The sequence below is a fragment of the Oryctolagus cuniculus genome, chromosome 5 (genome assembly GCF_964237555.1).
Source record: "Oryctolagus cuniculus chromosome 5, mOryCun1.1, whole genome shotgun sequence".
Taxonomy (NCBI): Eukaryota; Metazoa; Chordata; class Mammalia; order Lagomorpha; family Leporidae; genus Oryctolagus; species Oryctolagus cuniculus.
This window is the reverse complement of record NC_091436.1, coordinates 112,076,968-112,101,126: the sequence shown is the minus strand read 5'-3', so window position 1 is coordinate 112,101,126 and position 24,159 is coordinate 112,076,968. Positions and strand designations below refer to the sequence as shown.

At 40.2% G+C, this 24,159-nt stretch overlaps 1 protein-coding gene across 4 annotated transcripts in view; it reads left to right on the top strand.

The window, feature by feature from the left end:
• The window catches only part of PRIM2 (DNA primase subunit 2), a 365,751-nt gene that overhangs the window by 182,331 nt on the left and 159,261 nt on the right, over nt 1-24,159 (top strand). The gene's annotated exons all lie outside the window — the stretch shown is intronic.

Genomic DNA, 24,159 nt, shown 5'->3' with positions numbered 1-24,159 from the left:
AGTGTCGTTCCTCCACGAAGAGGGGGAGCGACATAATGGTGCCGTGACTCGGATATGAAGCCTAGGCAGGGTTTAGTGTCGTTCCTCCACGAAGAGGGGGAGCGACACCCATTAGCCTCAATATATTTTCTCATTAGTTCAATCAAAAATAATTTGCAATGCACAGACCCCCCAGTCACGGTTCTGTCTCTGCTGTTTCTCACCTCTAGGCCACCTCAGCTTCCTCCCCACTGCTGCTGTTGTCCTGGGCCTCTGCACTGACCCTTCGAGTCCTTCCTCACTGCTTAGTGGACTGACTCCACCATGCTAGGGACATGAAGGGAGGCAAAGAAAAGGGGAAGGCAGGTTAAAATTCTTTAATAATTCATGTAGCATCGCCACCTTTTCTTGGGAATTATTTGATTTGATTTTTGGGATTCCTCTCTGCACAGTAGCCTGAGAATCCCCAGGTGCTTACTCATTCCTGGAATTGGTCCTGGTTACTGTTGCCCAGAAGCAAACATGAAGCTCGAAGTACTCCACGAGAGGTGGTGTTGCCTGCATGCCAGCGTAGTTTTTGTCTATTAGAAGAGCATGGTTCTCCCACAGCCTGAAACACCACAGCAGACTGTACGCGAGTGCTGCTGCTGCTGCCGGTCCAGCATTAATTTCTGATGGTGGAGTGGGGCTCAGCCAGGTTCTTGGCAGCTCTTTAGGTACAGCTTCTTCAGGATGCACAGACACACAGGGTCATTTCTTGACATTCACTGTCAGTGCAAGAGGCTCCATCAGGAGGAGTTAGCAACCCTAGACAGCCTTGTGTCTAAAAATAGCCCTTGTGAAACAGCAACATTCTGGCTCTTGTGGATATATGAGTCCTTTCTGTTCTGAAACTTATGGCTTTAAGCTTTTTCCTGTTTAAAGATGTGACATTCATTTTTTGGTACATGTGAAAAATATGCCTGAGAATAGCTTGCAGGAGAAAGTTTTTGAGGGTAGAGATGGGATAAGCAGGAGGAAGTTCAAAGGAATGTACTTTTGTCTGACAACACTCTTGGAGGTGTATTATTACCTTGGGATTATATGAAAAAAAGTTTGAACTATCTTAATCAAATTGAGGTTTATGTTTTCAGTTTGATCAACAGGGATTAATGTGGAAAGCGAACAATAATGAGCTGATATACATGTAAATTTCTATCTAAAAGATGACAATTTAGCCCTAGGTGCTGAATTTGTATCAAAGATTTATGATCAAATAATTTCTCATTAGGTTGGCAAACATTAGTTGGGAAAAGTCTTTTAAACAGTCATCTTGAACAATTGAAATTACTTTATTGTTCTTATTTCTGACTCTAAACCGGAGAGGCTAAAGCTTCTCTTTTCAGTGGAGGTAAAATGACAAAATGTATCAGTTAGGATTATTCAATTATTTTATGTAAATAAAATCCCATTTACTTTGAGGAGAGGCATCCCACCTTTTAAAGTGAGATCAGTCAACATCTTTCGAATAATTGCTTTTATTGAGCTAACAAATAGGTGTTTTTATTTTTGAAATATTACATTTTTATTTCTGTTATTAATGGTCCTCCCCTTGTATGAGTAAATAAATCTTGGGCTGCTAGTTGTTCTAAGTGCTTTCCAAAGAGCATTTAAGTGCTTGTAATCACTAAGCAAAGGAGTACTACAGATTAAATGTGTTGTAAACTACACATGAAAGCAATGTCTTTTTTATTATCTGTAACTTTAATGGAAAGAAAATGTTAATTTAGGGTAATGAAATAGACCTCCAAGTATGATCCGTGAATAGACCATTAGGTTAATTAAAATGAGGTTATGTATCACTGCTGTGGTGGAACTACCATTGTGGAGGAGACAGATTCGTGTAGTGCTTGAATAGTAAAGTTCAGAATGTGTCACTCCCAACTTAGATTTACTACAGAAAAGAACAAGATTAATGACAAGGGTAATTTGCTTTTGTTCCATTTACTTTTACCTATCACATTACTTGTCACTCTAGAGAGCCTGTCACTTAAAGGTGAAAATTTACCCAGTCTTATAAAAATCAATTAAGTATAAATTTTGTTACTTCCCTTATGTGTCCATCATGTCAGATGCATTAAATGCAAAACAAGATTTAAGTAACATAACGTTGAAAACACTTACAGCTTTTTAATATCGATTTGTAAAAATGCAGTTGAGGTGACTACTGTGCCTTCTCACTTAATAGTTGTTTTTGGTGTCTAATATTTCCAAATCTATATGAAACCAATTTTATGTAGTTTCTTAGCCACTTGGCCAGTTAGATGTTTGAATTTACTAAGGAATTCTGTGTTTCGCTATGCTGCCTACGTTTATAGAAGATTTTTTGAGTGCTCTTTGATTCTTCACAGGGAAGAATCAACTGAGCCAACTGTGAAGTAGCTTTTCCAAGAGTATTTCCTGTTTTGATTACAATGTCTTGGCATGTGTTGAAACAAATGTTAAGTTCAATATTCTCTTGAACTATTCAGTTTTTTCCATTGTATGTCTAATTAATGTATTTCTGTTCAGATCTTACAGATTTTCTATCATAACGTACAGAAAGCTTGCAGCTTTAAATATATTGATATATAGAGATGCAATTAGAATGACCATTGTACCTTCCAGAATTACAGCACCTGGCCTAAAAAGTCAAACACTTTTTTAATTAAAAGATTTGTTTATTTTATTTGAAAGGCAGAGTTCCAGAGAGAGGGAGAGAGCAAGTGAGATCTTCCATCTGCTGGTTCACTCCCCAGATGGCCAGGCAACAGGCCAGGCTGGGCCCATCCAATGCCAGGAGTTTCCTCCAGGTCTTCCATGTGGGTACAGGGGCCCAAGCACTTGGGCCATCTTGCTTTCCCAGGCACTTTAACCAGGAGCTGGATTGGAAGTGGAGTAGCCGGGACTCAACCCGCTGTCCAACTTAATCATCACTGATAACTCTTTGTCCACAATCTGAAGCATGATTGCCTATTCTGAGTGATTTGTAAAGCAGATTTTTCCTGATTGTTTAAATGATCAGTCAGTCAACCAAGTTCGCTCTGAATTCCAGTTTTCAGCCCAACAGTATACTAGGGACTTTAATGATCTTAAGAGTTTCTTTGGGAGGTTGTGCAGTATGAGCATGTATTTATCAAAGAAGGCAGTTCTCTCTTTACAAATAAGAAATCTTTGTAGGGAATTAACATTTTCTTTTGTTCTGAGAAATTCTTTAATGTTCTTGCTTCAATTCCCCATTTTCCTGAAGTTTGGCTACATTATAATTAGGAAAATTTTAATGAACTTCTCTATAAGAATTTTCTTTTTTTTTTTTTTTTTATTTATTTTTTTTTTTTGACAGGCAGAGTGGACAGTGAGAGAGAGAGACAGAGAGAAAGGTCTTCCTTTGCCGTTGGTTCACCCTCCAATGGCCGCCGCGGCTGGCGCGCTGCGGCCAGCGCACCGCGCTGATCCGATGGCAGGAGCCAGGAGCCAGGTGCTTTTCCTGGTCTCCCATGGGGTGCAGGGCCCAAGCACCTGGGCCATCCTCCACTGCACTCCCTGGCCACAGCAGAGAGCTGGCCTGGAAGAGGGGCAACCGGGACAGAATCCGGTGCCCCAACCGGGACTAGAACCCGGTGTGCTGGCGCCGCTAGGCGGAGGATTAGCCTAGTGAGCCGCGGCGCCGGCAAGAATTTGTTTAATATTTTTAATGATATATGAACAGTATCTTTATTGAATTTGAATAGCAAAATAATAATGTTTATATTAAAAACTGAATCTTTATTCTCTAATTGGATTCACCATAGAATTTTTCTAAATAATTGACTTAGTACATTTAACACATTTCATTTTGTCCCACTTTTTTCATTTAAGACTTAAAGCCATTTAAACAAAAAGAAGAATTGTAAAAGATTCATTCAGCCTTAACAGACCTGAAAGCTGTAATAATGAAGGCAGCTCTGCCCATGAGCCATGCGAACCCTCCTAAGGGGTGTGTTTCTTTATGTCTGCTCTTTTATTTTCTAACTACTTATTGCCTTCTTCATCTTTTACTTTCTCATGCTCTTTCTCTCTCCTGTCTCATAGCTGCTGTTACCCATAATTTAGTTTTGACTTTTCATAATGTATCTTAGATTCAACCTTAGTATTTGCCATCTTTTACCTAACACTCAGTATGCTTTTTTCCCATTCCTAAAGGAGCAATTCTGATTGACTTATGTATTAGACTAAGCTAATTAAGCTAATTTATATTGCAGTAACAGAAATAGCCCATCTAATTATTTCTCATCCATGCTGTATGTTCATCTTAGGTTGTTTGGGGGCTGTGTCATACTGTCCTCCTTCCTGGATGCAGACTGCAGTCATCATTTGAAACACTGCCAGAAAAAAAGGAAAAAGGTGCCTAATCATGCACTGGCTAATACAGTTTCCAGCTAGAAGTTATGTGTCACTTTGTCTTGTATTTCAAATCAAGTTACCCGAATACGTATGACATTGATGGGATAAGAAGTATATTCCTTCCATGTGCCCTGGAAGAGAACTACAATTATTTGGTGGACACTAATGACTATTTCAGTTAGCTCTTCTAGCTACCAAATGTTCACTGCAATTTTTTTTCATACATGGAATATGTACTCTCATAGGTGATAATTTAAAAATCTTATATAATTATTTATCTACACCCAAAGCCATCTTTTTAAAATTTTATTTTTATTTATTTGAAAGGCAGAGAGGGAGAGGGAATGATATAGAGATAGAGATCGAGATTGAGATAGAGATAGAGATAGGGAGGGAAGGAAAGAGATTGATTGATCTCATCCACAGGTTCTCTTGCTGAATGCTCAAAGCAGCTAAGGCTGGACCGGACTGAAATCAGGTGCCAGAAACTCAATCCAGGTTTCCCACATGGGTGGCAGGGACTTAGCTACTTGAGGCATCATTTACTGTCTTCCTAGGGTACACACTAGCAGAAAGTTGGAATGGAGAGTGAAGCCAGGACTCAAAACCTGGCACCCTGATATGGGATGTAGGTGTCCCAAGTGGCGACTTAACTGCTGTCTGACTTGCTTTGGCTAATGGAACATGTGCGTACATGATGTGTTGTCAGCTTTGAGCAGAAGCTCAAAGCTGTGGTTTGGTTTGAGTTCTTGCAATTCTGCCTAGGTAGAGACTGCTCTCTTAGCTTGAATCCCAAAGTGAAAAGGATATAAAGAGCAGAGTTACATACAGCATTCCATAGAGCTTTACTGAACTCTGTAGTTTCATTTAATGTGAACAAGAACAACAACAAAATGTTCGATGTAGTGAGTCCTGAAGTTTTGGAATTTTTATTATAAGCAAAAGCTGACTGACACAATGGGCTTTGGAGTAAGACAGCTTATACTTGAGTGTTGGGTGATTTAGGATAAGTTGTTTATATACTCTGGCTGGTTTTCTTAATCTGATGAATGAAGATAATGCCAACCTTATATAGTTCTGGTGTGAGGATTAAGTTGGAGGACTTTTGTAAAATGCTTAGGATAACATTTATCACACAAGATGAGTCTAATAAATGTCATTTCCCTTCCCTTTACTTTCCAGCTTGCTGACCCTGTTAGTAGTTTTCAAATGCATGAATACATGTTTAAAAAGCCTGTAGCAAGGTTATAAAATTGGTGGATCAGAAGTGGATCGTTTAAACTAAACCTTAAGACGTTCCTTCTGAAGAAAACCCAAAATGCTCTTACAACTGGTCTTTGAAAAGTGATAGGTTCCTGTGCAGTGATGTCAGCCAAGTTGTTAACTGAGCTAGTCATGCCTATGAAATCCACAATGATTTTAGGAGAAACTCCTTTGCCTATTGCAAAGTGAGTTTGCAGAAGTAGCTCCATCATCACTATCAACAGTCTCCACAGTGGTTTGACCCACTACACTGGAACCAAGAACAGTAATTCTAATAGCTAGTTAGTGACAATGATTTGTCCTAGCTCAACATGATGAGGCACCTGTGAAAAGATCATGTGCATAATGAATGTGTGCTCATGAGGGAAGAGACAAAACAGGATGCTAAGATTGTATGTGTTGGCTGCTGTTAAAAAAAATGAGGTGAATTGTCCAGATCACAAGTGGGAATGAAACAGTATACAGAGAATGTATGTATTTGTAAGAAACTGCTATTCAATATTAAGGATAAAACAGATGAAGACCTGTTAAAGCTCAATCTTATGAAAGGATCACATCAAGAATACAATTTGGATAAAACAGATGAAGACCTGCTAAAGCTCAATCTTGTGGAAAAGATCAAATCAAGAATACAATTTACGGGGCTGGTGTTGTTGTATAGTAGGATAAGCCATCACCTGCAATGCCAGCATTCCCATATGGGCACTGGTTTGAGTTTCGGCTGCTCCACTTGTGATCCAGCTTCCTGCTCATTGTACCTGGGAAAGCAGAAAATGGAGGCCCAGGTGCTTGGGTCCCTGCACCTGCTTGAGAAGACTGGGATGGGGTTCCAGGCTCTTGGCTATGGCCTGGTCCGGCCCAGCACCAGCCATTACAGGCGATTTAGGGAATGAACCAACAGTTGGAAGATTTTCTCTCTCTCTCTCTCTCTCTCTCTCTGTCTCTCTCTCTCTCTCCTTTTCTTCATAACTCTGCCTCTCAAAAAAAAATTTTTTTTTTGACAGGCAGAGTGGACAGTGAGAGAGAGAGAGAGAGAAAGGTCTTCCTTTGCCGTTGGTTCACCCTCCAATGGCCGCCGCGGCCGGCGCACCGTGCTGATCCGATGGCAGGAGCCAGGTACTTCTCCTGGTCTCCCATGGGGTGCAGGGCCCAAGTACTTGGGCCATCCTCCACTGCACTCCTGGGCCATAGCAGAGAGCTGGCCTGGAAGAAGGGCAACCGGGACAGAATCCGGCGCCCTGACAGGGACTAGAACCCGGTGTGCCGGCGCCGCAAGGCAGAGGATTAGCCTAGTGAGCCGCGGTGCCGGCCATCAGATATTTTTAAGAATAAAATTTAGACCTTATGGTGATTATAGAGTATGTCAAATAATTCTTTGATACTGTTATTTTCAAAAGGTGGATCCCACTTAATCCTCAGCTGGAGTGTGGGCTGCCTCTAAATAATTTGCATTTAATGAACAGAGCACAATAGCAGTGATATCAGTGATTTCCAAGATGAGATCATAGCAAACATTGTGGCTTGCTTCTTGCTCTTGGATTACATATGTTTTTGATTGCTTTTTGAGATTTATTTATTTGAAAGGCAGTTAAAGTGAGAGAGAGAGAGATTGGTCTTCCATCCACTGGTTCATTCCCCAAATGGCTGCCATGGCAGGTGCTTGGTCAGGCCAAAGCCAGGAGCCTGGAACTCATCTGAGTTTCCAGTGTGGGTGGCTAGGACTCAACTACTTGAGGTACCACCTGCTGCTTCCAAGTTTTGTGCATTAGCAGGAAGCTGGATCAAAAGCAGAGCAGGGACTTGAACACAGATGCTCAGTATAGGATGTGAACATCCCAAGCAGCATTTTTGGTTTTTTATTAATTAATTTGAAAGGCAGAGTTAGAAGGAGAGGACAGAGAGAGATTGTGCAACTGCTGGTTCACTCCCCAAGTGGCCGCAATGGCTGGAGCAAGGCCAATCTGAAGCCAGGATCCAGGAGCTTCTTTCTGGTCTCCTACACGGGTAAAGGGACCCAACGACTTAGACTGTCTTCTGCTGCTTTTTTAGATGCATTAACAGGGAGCTTGATTGGAAGTGGAGCAGCTGGGACTTGAACCTGTGCCCATATGGGATGCTGGCACTGCAAGTGGTGTGGCTTTACCTGCTTGCCACAGCACCGGGCCCCTTACCGCCTGGCAGCAGCATTTTTTTTTTTTTTTTAAAGATTTATATTTATTTGAAAGGCAGAGTTGCAGAGGCAGAGGCAGAAAGAGGGAGAAATCTTCCATCCACTGGTTCACTCCCCAAATGGCCACAACAGCTGGAGCTATACCCATCCAAAGCCAGGAGCCTGGAGCTTTTTCTGGGTCTCCCATGTGGGCGTAGGGGCCCAAGCACTTGGGCTATCTTCCACTGCTTTCCCAGGCCATAGCATAGAGCTGGATCAGAAGTGGAGCAGTCAGGACTCACTGGTGCCCGTATGTTATGCTGGCACTGCAGGCGGCAGCTTTACCTGCTGTGCCACAATGCCGGCCCCTCAAGCAGCATCTGAACAGATACATCTAATGCCCGCCCTGAGCACTTTTTTATTGTTGATGTTTTCTCTTGTTTTTTAGCTCATTGATTTTCCAAATATTACCTGAATCTAATACTTAGTTGTATCCATCAGGGTTCTGCAGATAAACAGAACCAATAGGCTATATATATGGCGAGAAAGATTTTAAGGTTGTGGCTCTTGTGATTGGTGGGGCCGTCAGGTCTGAAATTTGTAGGCCCAGGTGGAGATTCAGGTAAGTCTCAGTCTTAGGTCTGTCAGGAAGTCATCCATTCTGGAAACTCAGGCCGGATTTCTGTATTACAATCTTGGGACAGAATTCTTCTCAAAGAAACTCATTATTGTTCTTAATGCCTTCAACCTAATGGGCCCACATTCTCAAATTCTTCTGATTGTAAATGTTAGTCATATCTTGCTAAATGCCTACACAGCAGCATCCAGAATAGTTAATAGTGGACCAAACAACTGGGCACTTTGGCCTTGCCAAGCTGGCATACAAAATTAACGATCCCACAGCAGAAAAGGGATTTCTTGTGTCATAAGAGAGTGTTAAGGGACACAGAGACCCAGAGATGGTCTCTTTCCCCTGTTTGTAAAGTATTGAAAATTGTGGCAGCCTTGCTGGACATATTTTTCCAGTAGGTTTGATGCTGTATAGTGGGGGCAGGAGCATATAAACGTGTGTAGATGGCTTTTGTTGTAGACTTCCTAACCACCTGGAAGCTCTGCTTTCTCAAATCTGTTAAATCAGTAGGGCATTTTGGTGGTGATTAGAACTATAAGTGGCTTGTTTGATATCAGAGGAAGGATGGGACTGGAAGAAATTTGTGATCAATAGCCACTTAGTTACCAGCAGAAAAGGTAGGAACATGTCTAGTTTGTTGGAGTACTTAATTTAGTGATAGTTACTGCTGGCTTTGGTGGAGGTTTGTTAGGAATTTAGGAACATACCTGAGTCTCAGTATGCTTTTCCTGTGGGAGCCGAATTTCACGGATGGTGATGCTTGAAAACCAAGAGGATGTTGTTCTGTATTGCTCATTAGGATCTGTCTCCAGTAGGACGTACAATGTGATATCTACTGGATTTTTAAACCTCTGTCATTCTGAAGAGTGCCTTTTAAGCTTGCGTAGAAGTAAGTCTTTCAATAGGTCTGGCTTGTGACTGTCAACCTGATTTTACTTAAAAAGAAGAAAAAATACCCTTCTAATGGAACTTTAAGATTTACTTGTAGGTATAACTCCTGAAGTCTCTCTATGTGCTTGATTCATCGCAAATGTAATTTTACTAATTTTATCAGTCAGGCTGCTTCTAAGCTGTGTTTTCCTTGCTATTGAATTTTTTCCCTATGAAAAATGAAGGACTCCTTAACCAAGTTTTATTAGGGTATGATCAATTTTATGAAGCCTGACGACTTCTTACTCTGAATTTCTTGAGCTATGTTCCAGCTTAACTGAATGGCTCATAATATCGAGTGACTCTCTCATCAGCACCTCTATTGATTAATGACATAGATAAGGAAGATGTACCTTGTTGCAGGGGGATTCGAATCGGGGAAACCAGAAGTCCCTCATCTCATCTTAAGACACTTCAAAGTCTGTACTTAAGGATGATATGATCCGTGAAAGAGAAAGTAAAGTCAAGGTTTGGTTCAGCAATGGAGAGGAGAGGAGGGGTAGGGAAAGAGAAGGCTCATGCGAGGATACAGTTTTGAAAACAACTTGTGGGAAAGGGAGGGGCCGTCATCTGGGCAGTCAGCAAAGCATTACATAAAACTGGTAAGTAAGCCGCTTTGCTGACATAGTAGAAAGGTGAGCACTGCTACTGATTGTCTCCTTGCTCAGCTGTCAGAGAAGATCGTGCTGCTTCCTGCATCTGCCCTCCCGTGCCACTTTACCTGCTCTGTCCACTGAGATGGATAAACTTTGTAGTTCACGACTGACAAGGGCACTGCAATTAGTACTAAATCATTCTTGCTCTGACAAGTTCTGGCAACAAAAGCCCTGGCTGATGTATAAATGCATTTCCAGTATTTCTGAATGGGTGAATGGGATAACAGTGCTATTAGTATGCTGGGTAGCTTAATCTGAGAGTGAATAGAGTTTTAATTCGACTTTAAAAGTAGAGATATACTAGGAGTCAAGGTGGTCTATTGTCTTGCTAAACATCAACTTTAGTTCATTTTGAAGTTATATCCTTTTTAATTTTTGTTTGAAAGGTGCAGAGAAAAAGATTAACACACACACATACACACAAAGGTGGGGGTGGGGATCTCTCATCTACTGGTTCACTCCTCAATGCGTGACAGTTGGAGCTGAGCCAGGCTGAAATCAGGAGCCTTGAACCAAGTCTGGGTCTCCCAAGTTGGTGGCAAAAACCCATCTTGGAACCATTAGCAGATATGAGGTAGATACATTTTATAAGACAACAGAGAATTCATGTTTCTTCTTGAAACTCCAGAAAGAATTTGTGTGTAAACTGTTAGCATCTGTCAGAGGCAGTCAGTTCTTGCTGTTCTTTCCTCACAGAAATGAATTGGTAGTTTTGGAATGGCATATAAAGAAAACCATAGTAATCTTCAGATTCCAGCTAATGTCTACTCTGGGAGGCAGCAGGTAATGTCCCAGGTCCTTGGGTCCCTACCACTTGTAAGTCTTGAGTAGAGTTCCATGCTCCTGGCTTTGGCTTGGTCATGCCTGTCTGTTGCAGGCATTTAAGGAGTGAATCAGTGTATAGAAGATTTCTCTTTCTCTCCCTTTCTATCACTCTGACTTTTAAAATCAATTTTTAAAAAATGATGGTAATGAAAATTAGTTTATGTAGAATAGAAACTGGAGAATAAGAAAAGAAACCTGGGCATTAAAGCATTAAGGATTGAGAAATGTTGGTCTGGGGCCAGCATTGTGGAGTGACGCGTTGAACTGCTGCTTGTGGTGTTGGCATCCCATGTGGGCGGGCACCTGTTTGAATTGAGCACCTGGCTGCTCAATTTCCCATCCAGCTCCCTGTTAATGCACTTGGGAGAGCAGCAGAGGATGGCAGAAGTGCTTGGGCCCCTGAAACGACATGGGAGACGCAGATGAAGCTCTTAGCTTCGGTTTGGTCCAGCCCCGGCCATTGGGGAATGACCCAGTGGATGGAAAATCTTTCTCTCCCTGTCTCTCTCTGTAACTCTGCCATTCATATAAATAAAATCTTAAAGAAATGCTGATCTGATGCAAAAAGACTGCTGAAGTGCAGTTCCTACAAATTTTGGCTTTGGGACCAGGCTATGTAGATGCAAATACTGTTTCCTTTAATATTTGAGCATTCCAAACGGTCATTTTCTCTTCTGTAGTCTTAGCATAATAATAGGTGAAAGGGTTAAATGAGATAGCCAATAAGCAGTGCTTGACATGCATACCTGTTCAGTGTGTGTGGGTTGTCCTCTTATAGTGGTAAAGAAAATGACTTTCATTCTCCATGTCCCCAACAAGTCAAAATAAATATCAGAAGGTCGATAAATGTAGACTGCTTGTGACCATTTTGGCAAAAAATGAGAGAATGTGGTAGAAGATTAACACACGAGGAATGAAAAAAATGAATGTAGTAGAAATTCTTCCATGAATTTGGAGGGAATGAAGAAAAAATAATTTGTGGACTTGCAGAACAACTCATGTATTTTCAGTTCTATCTATTTGAATAGTGACTTCGGTTTACTGAACTATTGTCCTGATATTTAACCCTGTCTGTCCAAAGGTGAAAGACTCTGATGAATGTAAGAGAAATATGATATATGTGTTAATTAGCACTTTTTTTTAAATCAGTTGTCAGAACTACAAATAATTATTTCATATACTTTGTCCAAATCCTGATGCATGGTTTGGTCAGAGGATCTGGAGGGGCTCACACTCCTGGGTTTGTTCTTTGTAAGCTGCCTGTGACCCTGGTCTTTGGCCTCCATAGGCTGCTGCAGTAGGTTAAGAGCTGTATGTGGAAGGCAGTGAACCCCACTTCCCTGGAGGTGCCTTCTCGACGATGTCCTCTTCCTGTGGTGGAGGCAATGTGAGAGAATCACTCAGCATGCTCTGGGAGTTTTTTATTCCCACTAATTATTATTTTTAACAAACTCTGTTGTTCGTTCTTTGCTTATCATCTGATTCCTGAAAATGGAGCCTTTAACAAAAAAGGGGAAGTTTCCAGTTAATCAATATTTAACTGCTTTAGAGAAAAGCTGACAGCTGCTAAACAATTGTAGTCTGACATCCTCTGCTTCATGCTACTCTGTAGTTTTTGGTTCATTATGTTGCATATTGTCATATCAAGGCAGGTTTATGCTCAACAGTGAGGCATGTGCCATCTTCCTCAGGGTGGTGAGACAAAAGTTTTTGCTTTTGAGCAAATTAAAGAAGTAAGGTCTTCTGAGTGGCGGAAGAGTGTTGGGAAAAAGATTTTGTCAGTGGCTGTCAGCATGATTTTCTTAACTAGAAAATGGTGAGTGTTAGGCTAGCTAATTTCTCTGATTCTCCTTAATTTATCCCTTGAGCCTATGATTTTAAAAAAGCCCTGTTTTTTTAGGAAATGAGTGCCACGAAATGTCTTTTAAAGCATAGTCAGATTTTAAAACTGTTCGTGCCTCACATCAGTGCAGTGATGTGTCTAGAGTAAAGGGTAATACCAATATCTAAAACTCAAGTAGCACAGGCTGTTTTTCTCACACAGAGGTTCCCATCTTCAGGTGGTAGGGATAGTATGTCAGGTTGGATTCGTTGGTGGGTAAAGAAGAAAAATGTAGTCAGTGTTGTGGAACAGTGGGTTAAGCCGCTGCTTACAACATCACAGTGCCAGCACCCACATCAGAGCACCGCTTTGAGATCTGGTTATTACACTTCCATTCTTGCTTCCTGCTAATGTGCCTGGGAAGGCAGCAGAAGATGGACTAAGTGCTTGGGCCCTGTCACCCATGTAGGATATCTAGAAGAGTTCTAGGCTCCTGGCTTTAGCCTGGCTGTTGTGGCCATTGGGGTGTGAACCAGCAGATGAAAGAGAGCTCTTTCTATAAGTATTATCCCCTCTGTTGCTTTGCTTTTCAAATAAATAAATAAATCTTAAAAAGAAGAAGATGCAATGCTGTTCCCCTGCTTAGTGGCCTTGGCATTGGATTGGTGTCCCTTTCATGGTTTGGAAGTCTCTTTGTAAGACATTTCCTGACTGCTATGGAATACAATTTGAGTAGGTTGCCTGAGGGTTTGTGTGTTGGGAGTTTGGGTTTCAGTGTGATGGTATAAGGAGGAATTATAGAACCTTTAAGATGTGGGGCTTACTGGGAAGACAGCAGAAGATGGCCCAAGTACTTGGGTGTCTGCACCCACATAAGAGACCTGGATGAGGCTCCTGACTTTGACCTGGCCTCCTGGCCTGGCCCAGCCCCAGCTGCTGTGGCTGTTGGGAGTGAACTGGTGGGTGGAAAATTTCTCTCTCTCTCTCTCTCTGCCTTTGAAATAAATTTTCTTTTTTTTTTTTTTTTTAAAGGTGGGACTTAGTGAGAAGTAATTAGGTCACTGAAAGTACTGCCTTCAGAAGGAATTGATACAGTACTCATGGAATCCTGGAAAGTTTTCAAGAAAGGATCATTATAAAAGTCCAAGCTTGATCCCTGAATTGCTGCATGGCTTCCTGTTTCTCCATGTGGTCGATTCTCTCTCTCTCTCTCTCTCTCTCTCTCTCTCTCTCTCGTGTGCTCCCATCATGAAGCCAAATGCCGTAAGACTTAGCTAGGGGGCACACTTACCAGAGCCCAATGCTGTGATGCTTGGACTTTAAGACTCCCAAACTTTGAGCTAAATAAACTTTTCTTTATAAAGACTCAGCCTCAGGTATTTTGTTACTGTGGCAGAAGGGGGACTAATGCACTGGCTCATCCTGTATAGTCACATTGGCCTTCTTTCACTTCATTGCATGCAGAGTGCTTCCCCCTGACACAGGTCTTTACATCTGCTACTCTTTCAGCTAAGAATGCTCTTTGCTGTTCCACCTGTGTCGGTGCAATGCGCTTTGCTGTCTTGGCTTTCAGCCAACTCCCATTTACTCTCTATGTTGTCCCTTAAGTATCACATGAAAAGGATTACTCTACTGACCTGGCTGACTAGGTGATAAGCAGTTCCCAAAATACTTTAAGCTTCATAAGGAAATAGATCATGCTCATTTTTGGTATTTCTAGTGTTTAACTCAATGACTGACACATAAAAGGTATTCAGTTATATATTCATTGAATGAATGAATGAGACAAAGCTACCAGAACCTCTTGATTTGAAATAAAAAGTGATCATAATAACAACCACAGTAATAGCTTCTTTTTTATATTTCCTGTGTGTCAGGCCTTGTTTTAGCATTCTTATCCCAATCTCCATCATTATTTTCTATTTTTTTTTTATTTGACAGGTAGAGTTATAGACAGAGAGAGAAAGGTCTTCCTTCCGTTGGTTCACCCCCCAAATGGCCGCCACAGCCAGCGCTGCACCAATCTAGAGCCAGGAGCCAGGTGCTTCTTCCTGGTGTCCCATGGGGGTGCAGGGCCCAAGCACTTGGACCATCCTGCACTGCCCTCCTGGGCCAAAGCAGAGAGCTGGACTGGAAGAGGAGCAACTGGGACTAGAACCTGGTGCCCATATGGGATGCTGGCACCGCAGGCGGAGGATTAACCAAGTGAGCCAAGGTGCTGGCCCCTCCATCATTATTTTCAAAATCATTTGCTTCTTGAGTAGATACCATGTACCATGCACTGTTCTTCATGTGTTTTTCCATTTAATTTTAACAGTATATTTTAAAGTAGATAGGATTATTGTCTCTATTTTTCAGGTAAAGAAATAGAGCCTCTGAGAAGTTCGATGACTGGCCTGTTATTTTAATCTAGGCATGGGCCCTAGGAAACATACCAGTAACACTGTGCTTTACAATTGGGAATGTTACAGAAAAAGATCAAATCTTGCAGTACCTTTTGTTACTCAGATCAGTGTAACACAGTGGAACATCATTTGACTTCCACTAGGGAAAGAGCCTTTCTGTTACTACATAAGACAAAATGTTGCATACTTGATTTCAGCTAGGCTCTGTGCACCGGATGCATTCACCCCAGTTTCTGAATTAGAAACTAGTGATACAAAGATGAAGGTATTAGGGAGAATCCATTCTGGTGAAGATTAGGAGGGAATGGTAGCTAATCTGTTTCCAGAAACAACACGGTCAGCTGTTCTCGAGGTGGCATCCAGGGCCCAGAGTTAGTGGTGTTTGTGGTACAAAAGTTAGAGTGTGAGTCTGTGCCGGGAAACAGAGCAGAAGTTTCTTTGTGGAACCTGTTTTAAGGCAGTACTGTGTTTCTAACCTGGATGTCTGTGACAAGCAGCATAGAGCATGGGCTCTGGTGCCAGACTGGCTAGGTTCAAACCTCAGCATGAATCCCAACTCTGCCACTGCCAGTATGGTGACCTTGCTTTTTTGTGCTAGGTGTGGTTCCCTCAAATGTAACTGGAAATAATAGATTGTGTCTTCTAGGGCTGTTGTGAGGATTAGATGAGTTAATGAAAGTACAACTCTTAGAACAGTGTCTGGCCTATTTATTATAATGTGTATTACTGTTTCCTACCTTTGTGCTGTGACCCTCAGGATATTCTCTACGCACATGTTATTTTTCTTAACAAATATTCTGATTAAATTTAGTTGTCTTATATCACAGCTTAGAGCCCTGACCACCAATATCCACAGCTACTGGATGATAACTATGTATAGAATATAGTATAAGGGGACTTCAAAAGTTCATGGAAAGTGGAATTAAAATTAAAAAAAGATTTTTATTAAAAAATTAAAATCCATGCATATGAGGGGTCTTCAAAGCGTTCATGGAAAATAAGCTTAACAGAAACTATGTGTGAATTTCAGAAAATTTTTTGGTACCAAAATAAAGTTATCCTTTTTTTTTTTTTTTTGACAGGCAGAGTGGACAGTGAGAGAGAGAGACAGAGAGAAAGGTCTTCCTTGCCGTTGGTTCACCCTCCAATGGCTGCCGCGGCCAGCGCACTGCGCTGATCCGATGGCAGGAGCCAGGTGCTTCTCCTGGTTTCCCATGGGGTGCAGGGCCCAAGCACTTGGGCCATCCTCCACTGCACTCAGCAGAGAGCTGGCCTGGAAGAGGGGCAACCGGGACAGAATCCGGCGCCCCAACCGGGACTAGAACCCGGTGTGCCGGCGCCGCAAGGCGAGGATTAGCCTAGTGAGCCGTGGCGCCGGCCTTAAAGTTATCCTTTTAATTTCATTTTTCATGAACTTTTAGAAGTACCCTTGTATGGTCTTTTTCTTTTATAAGGAGGGAATTTATTGAATCATTTTGTTGTGTTATGTCCAGGGCCAACACTTATGTTAATTTTATTAAAGTGTTTAACTTACTTGATCTCCACTTTGTTTCAGATTGACTTGCTTCATTCATATCTCAGGCTTTAGACTCCAGGCTTACTGCAGTATCTGTTTGTAAACCCTGACGTAGAGATTTTCCTCATGGTGGAATAGTTACAAGGAGAGCATCTCGTGTTAGGATGTTTGACTGGTGTCAGGCAGTGATTTTTATTATCACCTTTGTGATTATCTTCACAAATGTTTATTGCTGATAATTGACATTTTCTCTGAATATTCTGTTTCTCTCACTTCTTATCCCCTGCTTCTCATCCCAAGTAAGGGCCATCTAGAGCCTGAGTTTCCTTCTGGAACCCTCTTTATGTTACAAGAAGCACAGTGCCTCCTGGCACATTAGCTTTCAGTCTGTGAAAGCAGATACTTTCAAATGGGAAAATGTCATGCAAGGTGAACTATTGATATTTTCACAGCAGGCAAATTCTTACCATCTTCAGTATAAAAACACTACTGAATCACATTTATGGTTTTGTCACCATTACAATGAGAACAGATAGTGACATTTAAACCTAGGAAATTTCAACTCCTGATATTGACTGTTAATGTGGAAAACTTGAAAAAGCAGGTAGAACACTGTGACCTTATGATGTGAATTCTCTAGTCAGAGCATACAGATCAGTCAAATATTTGACTTATTGATTTCTTAAGAACCAAGCTGTTTTGTATGCAAGGTATGAAAATAATAGGAGTTTTCACTTTTGATTCAGAATAAGCAGTGAGAGGCAGGATCTTATGTAATAGATTTTCATTTATGTTCACTAGTATGTACTTCTAATATTTGAACATTCATTAACAGAAAGGATAATCAGTTTTCTTATATATTTCTAGCTACATGTATAATACTATTTATTAGCTTTTGTACAGAAATGGTATTAATTCATTATAAAGATGTTCTGTTATTAAAACTTAGCAAATTTTGTAAATTTTGAAAGGACCCCAGCCACAAAGGATTATAAATTTTACCTGCTACATCTGAACACACTTATTCCATACCTTCACCTCTCTAAAATTTGCTCTTTACTAAAATTATTCCCCTAGGGCTTTATCTCTCAATTTCTAATACATTAGAAACTAAAAATATAATAGATTGAGTTAGTCTGACCTGTTAAAAGAGCCTTTCCATTTTAACCGAAGTTCACCTCAAAACGCATAGATTATCTGGACAAATAATGTTGAATAAATTCTGCTTTCTAAAACAGTAATGCAAGTAGATTTGTGTTTGAGCATTGTGACATTTCATGAAAACTTTTTCCATTTTCCCTTAATCTCTTCCATCACATCTTGCAAATATTTGAGAACACGCATTTCACCACTCCAGATAGCCCTGTTGTGCTTGAAGCCTCTGTTCGTGTGACCTTCTTCTCTCCTTGTAGCTGTAGTCTACAGTTGGCTCTTCATTTAAATTACATCACAGAATAGTTGGCTTGGATTTTTAGTGTGCAATTTGATTTAAGGAAAATGAGGGGCCCTTTTTCCCCCATTTTTTGGGGGTGGCTGAGGGTAATCATCAGGCAGTTTCTAGCAAAACCTAACTGGAGTGCTGTTGGTTTCTTGGAAAAATGTGTAGAGAGTAAATAGGGACTGTCATATTTCAGAATGACTTTGGGAAACCTGAAATCATAGAATTCTTCTCTGATCTTTAAATGCCATTGAGATTTTCTATTACAAAAGCTATTTATTAAGTAATTGTAATAGCCTTTTGTTGGCAAACATTCTAATTTGGTAGGATTAGTAGACATTGTTTTTTAAAAGCTTATTAAATTTTAGTTACAGCTAGCTTAGTTATAGTCTATTAACTGTTCTTTCATTTTTATCATTCAAATAATACTTGGATTGTAGATTTTCATGAAAACCATGTTTTCATCTCAGTGTTTGGCATCTCAGAGATGTATTATTTATTTAAAAGACAGAATGACAGAGACAGAGCGAGAAAGAGAGATTGATCAATCTTCCATCTGCTGGTTCACTCCCCAAATGGCCACAATGGCTGTGGCTGTGCAAGGCTGAAGCAAGAGCCTAGAACTCAATCTGGGTCTCCCGTTTAGGTGGTAGGGGCCCAAGCAATTTGGCCATCTTTTGCTGCTTTCCTCAGCTCATAACAGGGAGCTGGATCAGAAGTGGAGCAGCAGGGTCTTGAACTGGTGCTCATATGAGATGCTGACATCACAGGCAGTAGCCTAACCTGTTGTGCTACAATGCTGTCCCCTAAGTATGCATTTTGAAAAGAGGATTTCTTTGTCCACCAGTAGACATTTATTTATTTGTTCATTCAGTGATAAATTAGATTTTTATATATATACATATATATATATATATATATAAAACCTAAAAACCTTTTATCTAACATATACAAGCCTCATGCATTTCATATATACAAATTTAGGAACATAGTGATTCTTTACATCTGTGCTCCTACCCTTCTTCCTCCATGTTTCATTCAAAGATATGAGGGAAAGGAAACAATCTTTTTAGAAATGTAAGATAGTGAGACTGGTGCTGTGGTTAGTGGGCTAAGCCTTCGCCTGCAGCACCAGCATCCCATATGGGCACCAGTTCGTGTCCTGGCTGCTTCTGTTCCGATCCAGCTCTCTGCTGTGTCCTGGGAGAGCAATAGAAGATGGCACAAGTGCTTGGGACCTTGCACTTGTGTAGGAGACCCAGAAGAAGCTCCTGGCTTTGGATTGTCCCAGCTCTGGCCATTGAGGCCAACTGGGGAGTGAACCAGTGGATGGAAGACCTTTCTCTCTGTCTCTCCCTTTCTCTGTCTGTAACTCTATCTCTCAAAGATAGATATTAGATAAGATATTAGCATTTGGTAGCCTTTATTGCAAGTCACTGGTTTTTGAGATGTGCTCTGTTTCTGGAGAACTGTCATTGTTGACCAGGGCCTTCTTTAACCAGTAGTTATTCTGGAGTCAGCTGCCATTTAGGTGCCTTTGCTGGGAAGGTGGGTAGAGGCAGAGACCTCAGGATGTACTTGGGTGTGTAGGGATGAACTTTGCCAAGGAGGGCAGACATCACCTAAAGAGACCCATTGTGTATAGAGCAAGGTTCCACCAAGGACTGGCCATTCCAGTCTAATTGAAGGGCTTGAGGGAGCGAAGAGTGCCCTCCTGTTCCATTCAGTTATCATTTGGTCTGTTCTTGGCAGCGTACTCTTGATGTTTTACAGTACTTTCAGATGCTGCTTGATTTATATTTTTATCTTGGGGCAATTTTACATAACATAGCGTTCTGTTCAGGGAATAGAGGAATTTATTCCATATGAGTTCTTAGGATGTTTGAACCTCAAAAAAGCTTAATATATAATAGGCAAATGTAAAAGTTTGGCCCTACTATTCTATTAGAGTGAATATAAAAAGGGACAGCTGAAGAAAAATTATTTTGCTTAAAATAAAAGCATAGTTTTTAAAGTTTGCTTTGGAGAGCAGGAAGCAATTATATTGTAAGTATGTGTAATTATCTACATTCCTTTCCAGCCTCTTTGGGATCAAATTGGTTTTCTCCAGGAAAGGCAATTATACGCGGGAGGCCACTTTTTGTTGAATTACTGTGCGTTGCATGCAGTGCATCCCACAAACCTGAAATCAGAGATGTACTGCTATGATTTATAATACTCATTAATTACAGCTTTGTATTAAAGGCTTTTAGTTTTCTGCTTCAGTAAACCTAAATTCCCCTTTTGAAGAAGAATTGCTTACATTAGGTCTTATGCTAACTAGTGAATCCTGTCTTTTAGAATCTCATCAAAGGTACTTGATGCAGTGAGAATGTGCTCTGTTGAAGCTGCTTAACATTGTAGGTGAAGAGATAGCTGTAAGGATGAGATAACTGGAACAGATTCGGATCTTTCGGTGGGGAGGCAGCCCACAACATGGTTCAGAGCATTAATCAGAAATGTTTATCCACCAGATGTTAATCATCCTTACAGCGCCTTGCCAGACTTTGTACTGTATGTGGTGTACGCTCTTCCCAGCTGGGTCAGTGACTTGAAGCCACTGCTCTCCTTTCAGTTCGCCTGGGGAGCTGTGAAAGAAATTGTTGTGCCTTCACCTCAGAAAATTTAAACTGGGCAAGAATGTTTTTAAAGGGCTCCTTGCTGAATCGTATGTACAACCAAGACTGAAAACACAATTTTCTTCTTTCCATCTTGGTAGCTTTTACTTGAAAAGTTAGGTTTCTTCCCTTTATTTTTAGCTTCATATTTCTTCCAGAAGTAAAGAACATGACCAAGCCAAACAAATGAATATGACCAGATTGTATTTTCTCTTGGGCCTCTGTGATAGTTGTCTTTCCTTTTTTTATTTTTTATTTTTATTTTTTGGAGGACAAATATTTCTCTGGCAAGTCCCTTAAGTTTTGTTGTAACTTCAGCTGTTTTTCTCATCTGAAGAATGTGTAGTCTAAGATTTCTTTATCAACTCAGCTTTGTTTTTGAGAGGCAGAGTGATAGAGGAAGGTACACAAAGAGATGGGTGTTTCCTTTTACTGGTTTACTCCCCAAGTGGCTACAATGACCAAGGTTGGACCAGGCTGAAACCAGGAACCTTGAACTCCATCTGGGTCTACCACATGAATTGCAAAAAATCTGACTGGTTGGACTGTCATACACTGCTTTCCCAGGCTCATTTGCATGGAGCTGGAATTGAAGGGGAGCAACCTGAAAGCAGCACCATAATATGGGATATTGGCATTGCAAGTGGTAGCTTAACCCACTGCTTCACAGCACTGGTTCCAACTCAGCTGTTTTGTTAGCTTATCAGAGACCTGCCTTTCAGTGGCATTTTACTATTCCCTCTTCCACTCCATCCCCCTGTGAATATTTAAAATCATATTTTGACTTATTTTTAAAATTAAGATTCTTATAATCTTTGAGTGTAAATTAATCTTTTAAAACTAATATTTTTACATTGTTTTCCATCCCATCTTTCTTGCAGATTACTTATTACATGTCCTTTTTTTTACATTTCACCTGCCTGACACATTTATAAGTTACCTATCCTTTGAAGGAAAGAAAGCATATTGAGTAATGATTAATCTTATAATCAGATTGCTTATTTGAAGATGGGTTTAGTGTTTGCTATGTACTATATGCTTTTATTTTTTGGAAGTAGTAATTGACTTTTGGCAACTGTTTCTAAATGAGGATGTATGAAGTTTTAAGGGAGAATAATACCAGTGTATGGTTTAAAAGTATTTCGTAAATTCAAGTGTTGCTAATGAGACAGTATCCAGAGATGGGCCTTTAAGAGGTAATTAGGCTAGAATGTTCCTCCCTAATTAATGGGATTAGATGTTTAAAAAGGGGCAGAATAGAAAGAGTTGATCATCTGTTTTCCTTCTGCTTTCCACCATGTGAGAACATAGTGTTCCTGCTTTAGGGAGGAGGCAACCCTTATCACATACCAAATGCTGGTGCCTTGATCTTGAACTCCAGGCTCTAGAACTGTGGCAAATGAATTTCTGTTCTTTGTAAATTATTAAGTCTCAGATATTTTGTTGCAAGTACAAAATGGACTATGATAACTACTACTAATAGTATTGCAGCTATCATTTTTTAGAAGCTAACTTGGTGCTAGTCAGTTATAAGTGCTTTACATGCTTTGGTTATTTGAAACTTCATACTAACCTTGTGAGGTGTACATACTATGATAATCTTTATTTTATAAGTGAGAATGGAGGCTAGTATATGGAAGAGCCCAGATTTTCCAGACCCTAGAGCTGAGCTTTTATCCTGTGCCATTCACCTGTTTTCTCCTTCCTTGATATGCTTCTTTGCTGACACAGTCTAGAGCAGAACTCCTACTGGCACACCCCTCCCTTCCAACCTTGAATATCTGACAGCTGGATTTTCTTGGCATCCTATTCATATGTAGTGGGCTGGACACTATGGGATGCAGGCAAGCTTTGGGCCTTGGGAGAGAAAAGGGGGAACCAAAAGGGCCTGCAGAAAGCATGTAGTATGTTTTCCTCATGGACACAATTAACGGTTTGAATGGCGATTGTGTTCTTTTCTCCTCTCCCACTTTTTTTATTTTGGTAGTAGCTTTGATACATAATTCACATATCATTCCCATTCATTTAAAGTGTACAATTCAATGACTTTATGTAGTCACAGAGTTGTACAGCATCAGTTTTTGAGCTGTGTGTTTTGGATATTTCATTTAAGTAGAATTGTGCTGTATGTGATTTTTTTGTGACTGGCTTCTTCCATGAAGTATAATGTTTTCACGATTCATTCGTATTATATCATGTATCAGTACTTCTTTCCTTTTTATTGTTGAATGATAATTTATTACATGTATGTACAAGATTGGTAACTATACTTTGGCTTCTGGATGGCTTTCAGCATTGTTTTGACTACCACAACAAATGCCAGGCCCCTCAGTAACAGGACAGGCCCAGAGAATGTCAAGAATTTTCTGAGATTGCATAGCAAACTAAGAACAAAAGGCAACTGTTCCCTCATTTATATGATTGTCACATTCTTATTGAATGCCTGATATGAGTAAAATATTGCAGAAGATTTTATGGTTTGTATAAACATGGAAAACATGGGCTGTTTACTTAAGGGACTTGTGATCTTCTGGAGACATTAAAAAATGTAAATAGTCTGTGCCTTGAATGTTTTATAGGCAAAAGTCAGGTTCAGAAGGAGAATTTTTTTTTTCCAATTTTTGGTTTGTTGTTGTTTTTTTTCTTCTTTTTTAGTCATTACCTTTACCTCTTAATGCAACTGTGTCTTTTAGATATTCACTGTATTCTGCAAGTTCATTCCTGATTCCCTCACCTCCATGAATATTTAGAACAAGAGCCATTTTTGAAATTTTATAGGAAAATTTTCTTAGAATTTTGAAGGTCACAGGTCATAATCAAGTTATAAACCTAAGAGTGTCAGTACCAGTTTATACAGAAATGTTCAGAAGTGGAAAAATACATTGAACTGACAAAATTGCACAGTGATAATATCCTACTTAATTCAGCAGGAATTAAACTTAAAAGCTGGGTTTAATGGATGGCAAACCCTGTAGCTTCTGTGTATCCTGATAAGCATTGCATAAATACCAGTTGTAGCCACTTGAGTGAACTACAGAGCCACAAGAGACATTCTCTTTAGGATATTGTGAAATAGCACTAATCTGTTTCAGTTAGATATTTTGAGTAGCATGCCATCCTTTCCTATTTTTTAATGATATTTAATATTATTTCATATAAAAGTAATTGCAGTGTAACTCTCATTGTCTTTGCAATATAGTGTAATTAGCCATGGAAGATGACTGTTCAGATATATACTAGGATACTTCTTACTAAAAATTCTGTAGACCATCCTGATACATTGGCTTAAATATCATGTAGTGTAAGTAATTTGATAAAGTGATTTAAAACTTCATAGAACACTGTAAGAAACCAGGAAAAGCTCTCATTAATTTTTGATGAATGAGTTGGAGTTTAAGAATTTTTTGACATTTAATTCTTACTTTGTGTATATGGTAAGTTAAATACTGCCTACAAATAGTCCTGAATAGTTAATGTTTGGCATATA